This window comes from Mesocricetus auratus, unplaced genomic scaffold, assembly GCF_017639785.1.
Source record: "Mesocricetus auratus isolate SY011 unplaced genomic scaffold, BCM_Maur_2.0 Super-Scaffold_100026, whole genome shotgun sequence".
Lineage (NCBI taxonomy): Eukaryota > Metazoa > Chordata > Mammalia > Rodentia > Cricetidae > Mesocricetus > Mesocricetus auratus.
In genome coordinates this window covers 11,223,777-11,240,516 of record NW_024429207.1, presented here as the reverse complement: position 1 = coordinate 11,240,516, position 16,740 = coordinate 11,223,777, and positions in this window count along the sequence as shown.

Here is a 16,740-nt window from a genome sequence, read left to right as displayed (position 1 = left end):
CACAATATCTATAATCAACAGAAGAAAGCAAAGCAATGAATCGAAATCCTTAGCCATCAGGGAAATGTAAATTAAAACTATTCTAAAATTTCATCTCACTCCCTTCAGATTGTCTAGGGTCAAAAAGAAAGGAAAGGAAAGGAAAGGAAAGAAAAGGAAAGGAAAGGAAAGGAAAGGAAAGGAAAGGAAAGGAAAGGAAAGGAAAGGAAAGGAAAGGAAAGGAAAGGAAAGGAAAGGAAAGGAAAGAAAGAACGAAAAATATTGGTATGGATGTGAAGAAGGAGAAACACTATCCATTGCTGTTCAGCACCCAAACTGAAGCAGACACAGTAAAATCAGAGTGTAAGTTCCTCAAAAACCTAAAAGTAACCCTAACATGTATTTCAGCTATACCACTCTTAGGTACAGACCTAAAGAACTCTGTGCTCTATGCCAGAGACATCTGCTCATCCTCTTTCTTTGTTTCTAAATTCAGAAAAGCCAGTATATGGAAACAGCTTACATACCCATTGGTTGATGAATTAATAATAAAAATGTGATACATTTACACAAAGGAATATCATTCAACTATTAAGAAAATAATATCAAAAACTAAATTGATAGAGCTAAAACCAATCATACTTACTGAGCTATTCTGACTCAGAAAGACACAGGTCACATGGTTTTTGTCATTTTGAGGACATTAGGTTGTATTCTTCAAATATGTGTTTAATTTGGTGCATACATACAAGTCAGGAAAAGTTTAAGGTGCCACAAAGAGACTCTTAGATGGTGAGAAGATAAGAACAGACTGATATAAAGGTTAAAATGGAACACTGTAACTAAAAGGGTCAATTTGGAACAGAGGACCAGAAGTCATGGGAGAGAAAGGAGTATTGAGAGAAATAAATAAGAAGGGAGGAGTGGAGGGAGAGGAAACTATGGCCAGGGTATTTTATATGAGAAAATGATAAATTAAGGAAAGAAGAAAAAGGCTAAATACTGAGGGGGTAACTGGAATGGAGTTACCCTAAAGGAATAAATATACTATCACAAATTTTAAATGCATTATATAATACAACCAATATATTTAAGATTGTAGACAAAAGGGGTGAATTTATGTACAATATATAACACCAACTTTTAGAATACCTGAATAGATTGATAACAAAGAAATAAAAATAAATCAAACCACTTGAAAATTTTCCAAAGTAATAATTCTCATGAAAATTAAGAAGTTAAAATTATTGAGAACAAAATTATTTTATATATAAATGTATTCCAAACAAAATGAAAGAAAGGTTTCTTTCTAATTTCTTATACATGCTAGTACAGCTGTGATGTTGAGTAATATAGGAAAGCTTGAATGACTTGGGTGGTGGTAGAGGACTCATCCCAGAGTGATTATAATATCTTCAAATATAAATACCTGCTAGCACATACCATTTCAGATATAGGTAGGCATAAGAAATAGTGTTACCTCTAAAAATGCCACAAAGCTCTTGCTTGAAAAGAAAGATCAGCAACAGTTATAGAGATCAAAACTCAACATGAAATAATTATTTAAAGAAAGCTTCTTAAATAATAAATATCTGAAAACAAAATGAAGTATATTCCTTAGCAATAGAATGGGAAAATATAAAAATTTTCTCTTTATTTTCTGGAGCAAGAGCAGGGTATCCACTGTCATTCCCACCATTTGAAGAATTACACCCAAATAAAATAAATTATTAGAAATATTAGAAGTATCTAGAAGTCAAAGTTATAAACACTGGGCAACATTATCACAGCATAGTTAAAACTCAAACCTAAAAAGGAAATACTATAATAACAAGTAGAAAAATAAATAGTCAAACATAAAAGAGTATTTATGTAAATGCACATTAATACACACAAATATTTTTAATTACAAACTAAATAAAATTATAGAAATACAAAATATTTGATCATACATACATATGGAGGAGGCACACTTGAACCACTACCATATTTTTATGAAATTCATAATAATTGGTGTTGTGAAAACCAAATGTCTATATGCGGAAGAAAATTGGATATCTCTCATTTTGCATAAAGGACAACACAAAACAAATCAAAGCCTTCAACATAAAACCCCTCTGAAATTGTTAGAGGAAAAGCTAGAGGTTGCTCTACAGGATTTGACTATAAGTATAGACTTTACATTTTTTAAGGTTTATATTGTGTATGGGTAGGCTGTAGGGGCTGAATAGTCATCTATGCCACAGCGTGCCTACAAAGGTTGTATGGTAGGTTTTCTCGAGTTAGTTTTCTCTCGATAACTTGTAGAATTCAAGGGTAGGATTCAGTCTGTCAGACTTGAAAGCAATTTTTTTTTACTGAGTGTTCTCTCCAGCACAAGGGAAGAACTTTTAAAACAAAACTCCAGTTGGTCAGGAAATATGATGAACCATTTAAAAATGGGGCTTTATGAACTACAAAAGCTTCTGTGAATCAAAAGTTTAATTAATTTTTAAAAGAGCTTTAACAGTGGTACCCTGTCTGAGTGAAAAACGCTGTTTTTCAGACAGATCTTACAAAAAAATTCCAGCGCCTAAAATATAGGATCACTACTATAGGTAGTTAGCCCAGGAGCTCTCAGAGGCTCCCAGAGTATTGAAGTTTATTGTTATTGTTGTTAGTCACTCAGGGTTCAGCGGAACCACATAGCAAGATGCTATGCTGTTGACATCACATACTTATAATGTGGACACAGACAAATCCAGCTAGAAATAAGCTAGCTAGCCTCTACCCCAGTGGCTAGAGCTCACAATGTCATAATGTTCTTTGCAGGTTTCTGAATCAGAAAAGGCATCAAGTCTGGTTGTGTGTCCTGAATACTGCAAAAACTTGCAAGACATAGTTTTCCTACTGGTGTAACAGTGGCACGATGATTATGGGAAAAACCAATTGCTCTCTGGTTGGATTTGAGGCCTATTCCAAGAAGAAATATGCTCTTGGTACTGTAATAATGGGTTACAATATGGAACTTATTTCTCATATGAAGCAGAATGGATATATAGCCAAACTGTCCTTTATATTTATAACCTCATACTATGAACAAAAATATAAGATACAAAAGTATTAAGGGGACTACTTAGAAAGAAATGGTCTCTTTGTAATTTACGAAAAGCAGCTCATAAGAGAAAGATGCCATGTGACAGTATTCAAGCAGAGGGATTTTTTTTATTAGGGAAAGGGATGATAAAAAGGGGACAGGGAAGGGGGAGACCTGCCTCCAGAGGCAGGAGCAGCAGGAGACAGGAGAAAGGAAAGGGAGAAAGAGAGGAAAGAGATGGAGAGAGCAAGGCAAGAGAAGGAGAGAGAGAGGGGAACAGAGAGAGGGAGATAAAGAGAGAGTGAAGGATACAAGGTGGACAGGGCGCTTTTAAAAGGGAACATAGTGAATGTGCACAGGTGGTGCTCTTAGTGGCTGCTTCTGAGGGTGTATCCTCTTAGAACCTCAAGGACAGGACAGTACAGATGCCGAATACTATCGTCTAAAAGTAGGAGGGGCTAAGAAACTATAACAGGTGACTAATATGTTCACCATACAATGTGAATTGTGAAAAATTGAGTTAAAATCTGTAAAAAGTATTTAAGAACTACACTGTACAATCAACCTTGAAAGACTGTGTTATTTCACTAACTGGTACACTATAAATGTTTTAGCTCTGTTACATATGACAAGATCTCAGTTTCACACTGCGTAACATTGTGACTGATATATTTGTTAAGTATTTCAAAACTGAAAACTAAAAATAGACTGACATTAGCACTGAAGACAGTATTATAAAATAAAAAGTGGAGAAAGTTTGTCTAAAAATAAAAGTAGAAACTATCAGTAATTCATACAAACAATTGTATTAATATTTGTATGAATACATATAAGTATTTGTTAAGAAATTCAATGTAAAATAACAACAAAATAAAAGGATATCAATTAAAATGCACTTCTTTATATTTTAAATAATGTATTTTCGGAGAATGTATACAAAAACCACTAGTATGAGTTATTATCATAAATACAAAAGACAAAAGTTCCTATTCATATATAGTATATATTCTGGAACATGTTTGGAAGAGACACTTAGTAAATGAACAAGCAATCTAATTTAAGCAGTGACCATTAGTCTTAAAAAATCAAATCTAGGTATTATGTGACATAAGTCAGAAATATTGGCTCATTTTTGATTAGCATATTACAGATTGGGCAAAGGAAATTTCCTAAATAGATGACATTATGTATGCAGAAAAGGGAACATTAGATTCCTGTCTAGTTGGAATTTAGATGAACACTGGCATGCCAGCAATTATGTTAGCTCAATCAATGGTTATAAGTTCATAATGCAGTAGAAAGGTTGACTGGAAATATAAACTCATTTTCAGAATATTAGTATTCAGATCCATGAACTTGATGAACATACTCAAGATACATTTCAATATAACCCTTAGTAAGAAACATAAAATAAAAATAACACAGATATGATAATTTAGTTTGTTCTGACATAAAATTGAATATTATAGAGTTATTTTACATTCCTAAGTTTAAAATTCTAAAATATATGCCTGCTAATTCTCTCAAAATAATGAATGTTTTTAAAGCCATTTAAATTCTGGTAATTTTTATATTACTGTAAAATGACCCTAAATTAACACCGAACAATAAATGAAATAAAATAATGATAAATATCTTGCATAATGGTTTCCAATAAAGAGATTTAAAGCTCAATTTTGATATTCATATTTATGAACCAATAATTTACATCTTAGAAACTAATAGAAAGTTTAGTAACAGACACAATCATGCTCTTAGAACATGAAAATATTAAATAATTAAATAATGTTGTTATTCCTCTCAAGTTTTCAGATTAAAAACAATGTGTTTATCCAAGATTGGCAGGAGATGGGTTGATTGCCATATTGCCATTACATTACAAAGGTGTCATGTAATATAATTATTTCCATCAATATATGCATATCTTATCAATAGTTGTCAGGCATACACATACTTTCAACATATAATTTCCACTTCTTCAGATGTATTGTGAAGGAAGACTAATATTTCAACATAAATAGCCATCCGCAAACCCACTGCTACAGACAATTTGTTAAAAATAGGTAGCCTGAATTATGTAGTAATGTTACATGTATTTAAATCACATTAATAAAAAGGAGTTCCTATTTCAGAAATAGCCCACAATATACTAAGTGAATTAAAGTGGGTAGCCCAGATTCCTGAGAGAAAAATTCATGGATCGCTACAGCTGTGGAATATTAGCTGCATATCTTTTGCTGTGCAGATAAACAGAGGGCTTATTGTTGTTTTTGTTTTCCATTTCACCAAGGAACATTCCACAACCTCTGCCTTTTGTGTTGTAGTTTTGTAATAATTAAAATGTTATAAAAAATCACAGAGACCGTTACAACTGGTAAAAGAACACAGTGTGGTCGGGCCAGGACTGATCATTTACCTCCTCTGAATCCTGTGGGAACAGTGTGAGAAACAGAGTGAGAGAATGTTTTCAAATGCATTGAGAGATGTTGGAAGAAATAATCTTATTTGTTCGTTTAGGATGCTAGGGTGCCACTTAAGCATTTTGTCAGGTCTTTAAATGGTCCATTTGGGTATCATGAGTGTGTTAATTACACAGGGTGACGTGGTGAAATTAAAATACTTCCTTCAACAAGCGGTTTACTCTGGAAGAAGCTGTCTCAGAGGAGCATTTGGCACTGTTTTAGCAGCACACGTCAGCAAGACCACCCATTTACTTAAAGACTCCACGGCACAGCCTGGCAAGACCAATTTATAAGTTTAACTAAAAGGTTGAGAAAGGTTCTGGTCTCCTTATTCAACTCAAGGGAGACAAAAGCACCAGTGTTTCTGCTCATGGTCCACTAAGCAAGAAAGTGTTTTACAGGCCCTCAGAAATACTGGAGTCCCAGCCCAGTGGTGGTACAGGGAAGGAAACAGAAGGGGGTGAATAGAAATTGGAGCAGTTTAACAATGGGACTGGCTTTCTGAGGTTAGACTCAATAAAAAAATCTATCAGTGAACAGAAAAGTATGGGACAAAGGTCAGGAGCACTTTCAGTTATTAGAACAATTGAACAAAACTGTTTCCGGCTGCTTTCCTACTGGGATGCATGACATTTCTAATTTCTCCCAAGTGTCCCACTCTTCAGTGTTGCAACCCATATCTTGTGTTCCCATGAACATTATAAGTGAAACATTTGTCCACAAATATAGTTAGACCCATAATGAATTTGTTGTTCCATTTAACTCTATTTGTATATTAACTTAGGTTATTTTATTTATGATGCCCTTAAACTCTCAACTAGGAATGATGACCCATCCCTACTGCTGTTGTGAGAAAATGTTTGTTCAATGGCTGCCTGTTGAAAACTAGTTATCTGCTCAAGGAATATGTGCATTAACAGAAGGGAATTACATGATCAAAAAGGCGAGGAAATACTGGGATCATTATGAGAAATGTGGGTATTTAATGAGGACTGGAGTGGAACAGTTTGTTCTTTTTAAAAAACTATGTCATTTAATTTTCAAGACCTTCCACTCACTCACTCACTCACTCACTCACTCACTCACTCACTCACTCACTCACTCACAGACTCACTCACTTATTCATTCTTTCAACAAATACATATGACTATATTCTATGTCCCTATTTCTAGGTCTCTTCAATGAAAGGCGACAAATGAATGCCACCCAATCTTTACCCACAAAGAGAAAACAACCTCACCACAAAACGAGTGCTAATAAAAATGTAGAAAACACAATCATTATTGTAAGGTATAATGAAATACACAATGGTGATAATGTGTTGTTTTCTTTGTAAAGTTTTTCAGAGTATTAAATTATATGTCACCCAGGTAGCAAATTACTGCTTCAATGTTGTATCAAAGGAACAGTTTAACGTGAAATAATAAACATGACTTTTTAAATCTGCAGGATTTAGTCACATAGTGCCAGAGTTAATTTTGCTTTTAATTCCTCTGTATCTTGAGTATTATGTTCACAAATGGGACATAATTTTACCTCTAGTATTATACTGAAGTTAGAATAGAAAAGCTTTTGACTGTCAGATACATGTAGGCTGTTTGAGTGAGTCTTGAGGTGTATGCCATTAGTTTTAATAAGTAAGCTATGTGGTCTGGTTTAGTTCCATCTTCAAGAACAAAGTAATTGTTGGAACGAATAGTTGAGCCATTTTTTCCCAGTAATTTTGGACATACGTTCAGGAAGCAGGTTTTCTTGATGAGTCCTAACCATGAGCATGAGGGAACACTTCTGAATTAACTTACAATTTTGATCCTTGAGAAGTAAAAAATGAGAAGTGATATTGAGAAAACTAATGTAATACTAAGTGATATGTTGCTAGCAAATCCCTGCTCCTCCATGACCAAAGTCAACTTTGTATGTGAATAATGTGAACTATAAAGAGATCAAAGTTATGCATTTGCACGATACCTGAATATTACTTGCTGGTAATAAAAGTTACTGCTTGGAAAGTTTCTACAGTGTTACCTATTACCCCTCTCAAGAAATAAATTATACGGTCCTAGAAGTTTTAAAAAGGGCGACGGAAAAATTGTGTGGATCGAGGAAGTCTTATAAGCAGTGATCATTTGGGAGCCTGTCTCTGTTTCAACAGGCTTTGTGAATTATGACTTTGGAAAACCAACTTTGGATATTACTTTTCATTTACTGTGTATCCCAGAGCAACAGAAAAGTCGTCAGCAAAAGCTTGGAGGGATACATAGCAATCCTTCCCTTTAAGTATCTGCTTGCCATCTCACTACCCCACTACTTTCCCTCCCCCTATTGCTCATATCAGTTTATCTTTCCTTACTGTACTTGTGTTATGAATACTGGCTTCTTGAGAATAAATATTGTCACTTTCAGATATATGTCACAATGAAACTTGTTTGAAAATATTTTTTAATTCTATGATTAGCTTCATCAGTCTACCATAGATGGGCATGAAAGTCCAAGAGCCCCTCCCCCAAAAGCCCCTAACATTGGAATCACAATACTTATCACATAGCCGGACACCTGAGAGGTTTAAACTGCAAGTCCTAGGCCGAAATGTGCAAAGTAGGAGGCTGTCATCCCCAGATGCCAGAGCGAGCTGAGAACCGAACCATGACACACTCTCAGAAATCCGGCGGCTTGTCACCCGTCCTTTGGTGCCACGGAGAGAGAATGGGACGCTTCAAGGCTTACACAGCTTCAGGGAGCCCGGGGTTGGTGTTTTGGGATGAGTCCTAAGGGTACTGCCCAGTTGCCCTTACCATTTTTGTTGCCATGAGGAACCTGCACAACCTTTAGTCTCGAGGGTAAAAAGGCATAGGAGTAAGAATAGTCATCCTTTCCTCTGCTCCTCCATGTAGCTGGTACCGCGTCCGTGTGCCTCCCCTTCTTCCAGTGGATGTAGGACAACCGCTTGTGCTTCATCGTGTTGGTCTGAAAAACGAACTAAAGCTGGCCGGTGATGGCACACACCTTTATTCCCAGCACTTAGGAGGCAAGGCAGGAGGATCTCTGTGAGTTCGACACCAGCCTGGCCTACAAGAGCTAGTTTCAGGACAGCCTCCAAAGCCACAGAGAAACCCTTAATGTCTCTTTCTGTCAGTCTGAGTCTGTCTGCCAGGACCTGGTAAGTCTCCTGTATGTTGGCTTCGTAGCTTCTTAGCTCTTGCAACTTGGAGTGTTCATCCCATTAGGAGCTGGTTGAGGACTCTGAGGAATTGATTGGAATGAGGCTGTACCGCCAGCTGGGTGTCTGCCTGGGTGTCCTGAACAAGTGGACTTTGTGGTAAGCACAGGAAGAGGTGATCTGGCGGGAGGTCAGCTGTGTTAGATAGAGGGCACCTCATCTCCTTCTCCAAGGAGTGCTGGATGAACTAACTTGTTCCTCCTTCTGGTATGCTGGCCAGATCCCTTTGAGCCTCGAGATCTGGGTATGGCTCCTTCTTGAAGTATTTTTCCAGTTGCTGTTGCTGTTCTTAACTGTGCTCTTCATCTAGGGGATCCAGGTAGCAGGGATTGAGAGAAAGAGGCAGAAATAGATCAGAGGAACCACAGAGAATGCAGAGCTGCTCCCATCTCCTCTGTAGCTCATTCAGGTGGTCTGAGACATACAGCTTTGGAGCCTGTCCTGGAACTAGCTCTTATAGTCCACAATTGTCTCGAACTCACTGAGATCTGGCCGCCAAGCCTCCCAAGTGCTGGTGCACCACCACCGCCCAGCCTGAAAGTAGTATTTTTTTGTAGAAGTTACAAAACGTTATTCTAAGGTCGTGGCATTTGGATCCATCTGGACAAATCTGTTTTCCATTTGTGAGATTTTCCATTTGTCACTTCTGTGACTCGGTTTAATTTCTTTTTTCTTTTTCTGTTTGTTTGTTTGATAGATTTTCAACACGGTTGCTCTGTGTAAGAGCCCTAGATGTCCTGGAACTTTCTTTTTTAGACCAGGCTGAACTCGACTCACAGATAATCTTTCTGCCAGTGCCTCCCTAGTGCTAGGATTTAAGGCATATGCCACCCCTGCCCAGCAACTCTGGGTAACTTACTAACTGAAGCCTGTTCTTTCTGTGCTCTAAAATGAGAACATCACTGTCTTTCATGACTCAGGGATTAAAGGGGATAACAAAAGGCAGGAAAGGAACATGCAATAAATGCTATGGATTGAATTTACAAGTTATAGTCCTAATAATCCTCAGTATCTCAAAATGTGTCCTTACTTGAATAATTATATTGCAAATGTGGTTACAGTAACATGAGATCGTGGGGATGGGCTTTAATTCAATAGAACTATGTTCTTCTAAGTAAGCAATGCTCACACTCAAGACCAGGGAAAGCAGGGGTCACAGGTCTGAGTGCTACTACACTAAGACATGAAATACACAAATTAATGACTCCAACTCCAGAAGCTTCTACAAGCAAGTAGATAAGATTTCCCACAAGCTCTCGGAAGAAACCAAACTTGATAGCACCTTGTGTTATAACTCCAAAAATGAAAAGGAGGAATCAGCAACACCTTTCTCCTGTTAAACCGTCAAGTTTATTGCCTGGTCATGGGGATGCTACCAAACTAGGTACCAACAAGGTACCAACAAACCACACCTACTTCAGTGATTTTAACATAGATCACTGGCAATGCAAATCTTGCTGCTGCAGAGAAACTCACTATATGTGTTCTTATATATAATATGTACCTGAAAAAATTATTAAGAATGGACGTTAATACTTCAAGTTGCTCCATGTTTCATAATGTGGTCACATCACATATGTGTCATCAATATATGGTACAAGACACCTCCAGCATCAAATTATCTAAAACAGCATAATGTTCTAATGAAAATACAAATGATAGTTTGCATTTACAATAATGGCCCATTAACTAGAATGAAAGTTTATAACCAAATTTAACTAAGTTCTGTATATGACTGTCTTCCTAACCCGACTAGAATGTAAGCACTTAATAAATGACAACAGAGAATATACAGTTTAAATTCTGACCACTCTGCATTGGACAATTAATAAGAAGTCTCAGGGGCCTCATACCTGGAAGAGACTAATTATCTCTCTCCCAGAAGTCATTATTTGTCTGTAGTTCTTTGTCTAGGGTTGAAACTCTTTGAAATCCTTCCCTTCACTTTAACAAGTCTTTTGGTATTGTCATTGTTCTGGTCTTTTTTACACAGCCATTTCTAGGAAAGATCAATTCATAGCAGACTTCATGGTATGAAATAATGATTCCCGAGTACTTTTGAGACATGTTATTTGTTTGCTTCTTTGTTTTTGTGACATGCTCTTTTTGTAGAAGTATGATTTAGAAGAGTGTACCTTCTAGAGTACATTTTTTCCCTAATCATCAGGCTGTGAAAAGAAACTCAAATTTAAATTGCATTATTGTGAAAGCTATAGGCCCTGGGGCTATATAAAGATTCTGAAAAACATTTAGCAAGAAATGAAGTACTTACTGGCTGTGCAAGCTGGGAAAGAGTCTCAGCTGAGTGGTATAAAGCTGTGGGGAAGACAACAGGAACATGTTATCAAATACAGAAAACTCAACCTCTTTCCTAAAGGAAAAACACGAATGGGACTGAGTTTGTTGTCTATTCCCTTATAAGATGTTTTAAATCACCTGAAACAGTGTTTAGAAAGACCTATATGAAGGGTAGATGGATCTTTTCTAGAGGACTCTTCTCTAGAAATGATTTATAAGTGTGAAATCATGACAACACCAATTCCAGTTATCATTTTCACTGTCTAAGAGCATCACATAAATAGACAACCCAACTACCCCCAGAGATTAAAACCTAGCAAAAGCTTTTTTGCCTTGAATTTAGTCAGTGCTACAGTCAGAGCGCATCTTGTTCAAGATTCTTAATTTGTCAGGGCTTCAGGAATTAGGCATAAGTAAGAACAACAACAACAGAAGAAACCTGTCTCATTTTAAAGGTCGTTAATAAAACAGAGCACTTATATCCATCCAGCCATTTTTCCTAAAGAATACATGTTGCTAATATTGGCTATATGATTTTTGAAAAAGCCTGGTGTCATGAGAATTATCATAATCATTGGAGATAAATGTGAGTAAGGATTTACGTAAGCCAAAAATGTGAAATTCTATATAAAAGAAGAGTAAGATGCTTTAGAATGGAAGATTGCAGAGGTTTTCATCCTTCTTAATGCTGTGTCCCTTTAAAAACAGTTCCTTGGGTTGTGGTGGCCCTCAACCACAACATTATTTTGTTGTTATTTCATATCTGTAATGCTGCTATTGTTGTGGATAATATTGTAAATATCTGATATACAATATATCTGATAAGTGACCCCCAAAGGGGTCATGACCCACAAGTTGAGACTACTGTTTTAGAATACACGTAACATTATCCATATTCATTTAAGATACTGAAGGCCTTCACCCGCTGGGCATGGTGAGTCTTGCCAACATGTCCCAACTATTGCTACACTTCTTTCATAATGACTACAATGGAAACAGTTCTTTCAATCCTATGTGGGTTGAGGACCACTAGACTAAAAATAACATTTAAAGAAGTATATGATGAAATTTGAGCTCATATGGAAGTTAGAATTAACATAGACTTTGGCTCTTGATTAGTGTGGAAATCAGGAGGTTGTAGCAATAGTTACTTCATCAGTTTGAAGACATTGCTGACATTCAGATGAATAAGAGATAATCAGGCTCAATATAACCCAGGTGAATTACTTTACTGTAGTTTGTGTGTATGTAAAAGAGTAAATCATTCCATGTAGAAATTCAGTACTGGAAATTTATTAAAAAATAAAAACACTTAAACCAATCTGTTCTTTGAGCATCTATCATGCTTACAGCAAACATTTAAGACCTTTCATGTCTTTCAATTTTCACTTTGGCTTCTCACTATAGTTTAAAAATAAAGCTAATATAAAATTTAGGTTGTGATAATTACTAATCTCAGTCCCATTGAAATTGTTAATTGTATTTTAATCTCTCTGTGGTTTTATTTTCTAAATGCATTTGAAATGTGATAATAACAAATCCTTTATACAGATATTACTGTAAAGCACATTTGCAAAACTGAACTTCATAGAGAACCAGACCTTTGAATTTCATTCTAAATCAGTGATTCTCAACTTTCCTAATGCCGCACTCCTTTAATTACAGTTCCTCGTGTTGTGGTAAGTCCCAACCATAAAATTATTTCATTGTTCCTCCATACCATAATTTTGCTACTGTTCGGAGTTGCAATGTAAATATCTGACATGCAGGAGGTGTGAGGTGCAACCCTCAAAGCGGTCTTAGTCCACAGGTTGAGAACTGCTGCAAAATAAAGGTGCAGTGGTCAACAAGTTACTTTGACCAGACATAGAAAATCCCTGTGTTTTCTGTATCTGATAAACATTAGAATTACTGAGAATTGCAAAAACCCTAATCAAAACAAAATTATGACTAACAAACTAAACTCCTCTTTACTTTGTTTTGTCAATAAAAGTGTAAATAGAGCAGAAATGTTCACTTCTGATTGGTCTCTTTTTCTTTTTTTCCATTTTTTGTTTCATTTTACATTCCAAGCACAGTTCTCCCTCTCATGCCTCTTCCCCCTCCCCATTGCCTACATAGCCCAGTCCTTTCCCCTAGCCCATTCCCAGTTTATTCTTCCTCATGGCTAAGGACTGCCATGAGGAGTCATCATAGTCAGGCACAGGTTGGGTCAGGGTCAGGCCCCTCTCACATACTTTAAGGCCAAACATACCATCCCACCACAAGGAATTGGCTCCAACAAGCTTGCTCATATCCCAGAATTATAGGGATTATATCGTGATCCTATTGTCACTGAGCATGGGGTCCCACCCTAAGGAATGGGTTCTCATTTTCATCTAATAATCTAAGAGGGCTGTTGGATACTATGTGTTCCACCCATCATCAGAAGTTTTCTCCTGATGTTAACAATGGGTTTATTCTTTTGATCCACAAAGGAAAAGAAAGCATCTCTGTCTTGTAACCTTAAGTCTACCTCACTGCTCACAGACTTGATTAGCATTCTGGCACACGAGAATGAGGCTTCTCCCATCTTTCTGTTACACTTTTCTGCACTGCCCCGCTTAGGTACCCTGAGGTCTGAGATGCTCCAATTCTCTACTCTTATAATCTGTGACATGCATTGGAATCTCTGTTCTAGATGGCACACTCACCAATTCTTAGTCATTCCTCAACTTCAAATCCATTTCAATCCTTTGAAAAACCAATCCTATTGAAGTAATATGCCCAAGGAAACATTGGTATTCCTTCATATAAGGATCAGATGAAATCCTACTATGTATAACTACACACTCATTCCATTGCTGCTCTCTTAGTTTTCTCTTGAATTTTAACTTCCTTTATGATTCCTTATAATGTATTCATATCAAATATGCAAAACAAATTTAAGGTTTAGCATGATAAAATGTTGACCTACTTTGTAAAATATGGTGGAAAAATAAAGACAGAATTTTATGATTTGTTTTCTCTGATTTCTCTGTTGGCAGGACATCTAAAACCAATGTTGTCATCAATGTTTAGGATGTATTTTCTCATCTTTCCAATTTTTTAAAACTACATTGTCATTTATATAATCAGTGCTTTTTTTCTTTATTAAGATTTTAGGTGAAAGCAAAATTATAGGGTAAGTGTTTTGGTCCACAATCTCATAGTACAATAGGATTAGTTAAGAGATGGTATTTATCACATACGAAAGAGAATTGGCATTCACTAAATAATTACAAAAAATTGCTTTGAAAGTCTGGCTATAATGTTGACTTCGCACATAGTGGAAAAAAACACAACATTCAGAATTATCATTACATGGAATAATACGTTTTAAGCATGTTGTATTATAGACATATTTAATAAAATGTAGATAGAAAAAATAAAGGGTAGTAGGTACCTACTCTGTAATTGTGTTAAAATCATGGACAAGTAGAATATAGACTGAGAGTGAAGAAAGAGATCCTAAAGAATATTTGTGACAAGATGACAGATTCTAAGCAAAGCAGGCATTTTGGAATTAGGATACAGACTTATAGGGCAAGATAACCAACTGGTGTGAGATAAACAAACTGTGAAGTAGGAGTTCTCAGTGTCTACCTAAGGAACTTGTCTGTAGCCACCCCATCTTTCCTTAGCTGGAAATACCAGCTTGTATTTTAATCCTCTGTGTGTGTGTGTGTGTGTGTGTGTGTGTGTGTGTGTGTGTGTGTGTGTGTGTGTTCACATGAGTATATTCCAGCATACATGTGGAATTCAGAGGATAACCTCAACTTCAGTTCCCATAGATTCTATCTTGTTTGAGATAGTTTGTTTTAAGGCTAACTGACTACAAGGTTCTAGAGATTCTCCTACCCCAGACTCCTATATAGCTGCTGAAGCATAAGGTCTTCAAGCATACTACTGCACAAGGATCTGCATGGGTTCTGCACAATCAAACTCAGTATCCACACTTGGGGAGTAAGCAATTAATCCACTGAGTCTTCTATTCAGCCCTTAAGTGACACTATTCATGGTTATTTTAACAATATCATATTACAGATAAATGTGAACATCAGCACCGTTCATTCTTTTTTCTTCTAAGATTCAAAGTAACCAAAGGAGGTCATCTATGCAAAATATAATTTACTGTCTTTTAACATAGTTCATGTCTTGTAAACTATAACAATTTTTAGTCAGCAATTTTAGCCAATGTATTTGCTTCCTCGTTACATGCTAGCTTACTTTAAATGATTGACAATATTTAAAAGTAACATAAGACTTGTAATGACTATTCTTGGTAGACAGGAAAAACAACCCACAGTTTTACGAGAAAAGGGAAGCAAAACTAGGGAAGAAAGGCATTTACTTCCTACCACATAAACTTGAAGTAGCCTTATATTCTTCAAATAAAAAAGTAAATCATATAATGTCTTATTTAATATAAACGTAATAGCAAAGAAATGGAAGACTTTAGGGTTCTTTTTTCAGTCTAAGCTGCTTTCTGTTGATATGCTAATATCAAAATCCAGTATATGTTGAGGGTATATTTGCCAAAAGTAATTTGATTTCCATAAATGTCTCCTTTTTTGGTTTCCAGGTGTTCTTAAAAAATTTTCTGCTTTGAAATAATGTCCTAGGTGACTAAGTAACTAGTAAACGTTACACTTCAAACTCTGTGGTCAAAATTTAAAAAGACATATATTACAATATGACCACTTTTCCGTGAACTTATCAATATCCTCTGTCTGTCTGTCTGACTGACTGACTGTAATCTACCATATATGTATCCATCTAACATCTATCTATCATCTATCTATCTATCTATCTATCTATCTATCTATCTATCCATCCATCTATCATCTATTAGAGTAGTGATGTCAAGTTTGAACATATAATCTCCTTAATTTTTCTAATATATAAACTTGATGTCAATTTTTTCACTTGGGGAAACATCTTTATTACTTCAATATTCTTTTTGCTTGTTTGTTTTGTTTTCGAGACAGGGTTTCTTTGTGGCTTTGAAACTTGCCCTGGAACTAGATCTTGTAGACCAGGCTGACCTTGAGCTCACAGTGATCTGCCTCCCTCTGCCTCCCGAGTGCAGGGATAAAAGGTATGCGCCACCACTCCCTGACTTACTTCAATATTCTTATCTGGCAAGTTTATCTTAAAGTACTTCAGAAATGTAGTCTACTGCATATAATTGTGAGAGTCATAGGTATGTATTTACACTATATTATGTAAGACTATTTTTATTTTATTTTCAGTTTTGTTTCCCAAGAACTCGTCATTTATAACATGTTTTAAAAGGAATCATTAGAGGCCTTAAGTGGATTGCACAATTCTTGCTTTGGGAAACTTCCAAACTCAGCACACATTGGCATCTCTGCAGGGACTGTAGTACATTTCATTCTTTGGGGCCACCTTCTATATGAGAGACTGGATGGCCCATTCCACCATCAGATTGTCAGCAACACAATTTATACCCACAACATGCATCCTCTGCCACTTTCCCTTTCCATATGTACTGCAGTTTCAGATTCAGTTTCAAATCTCACAACATCACTAAGCTGGCTTTTCTCTTCTTAATTATACTCTAAACTAGACTTAGCTGGAAGCAGATTTAGTAGACATAGAATTGTTGATATCTTCTTGACAGTTCAGAAAGGCTCATATGGATGTGACTAGGGCTGATAGCAAGT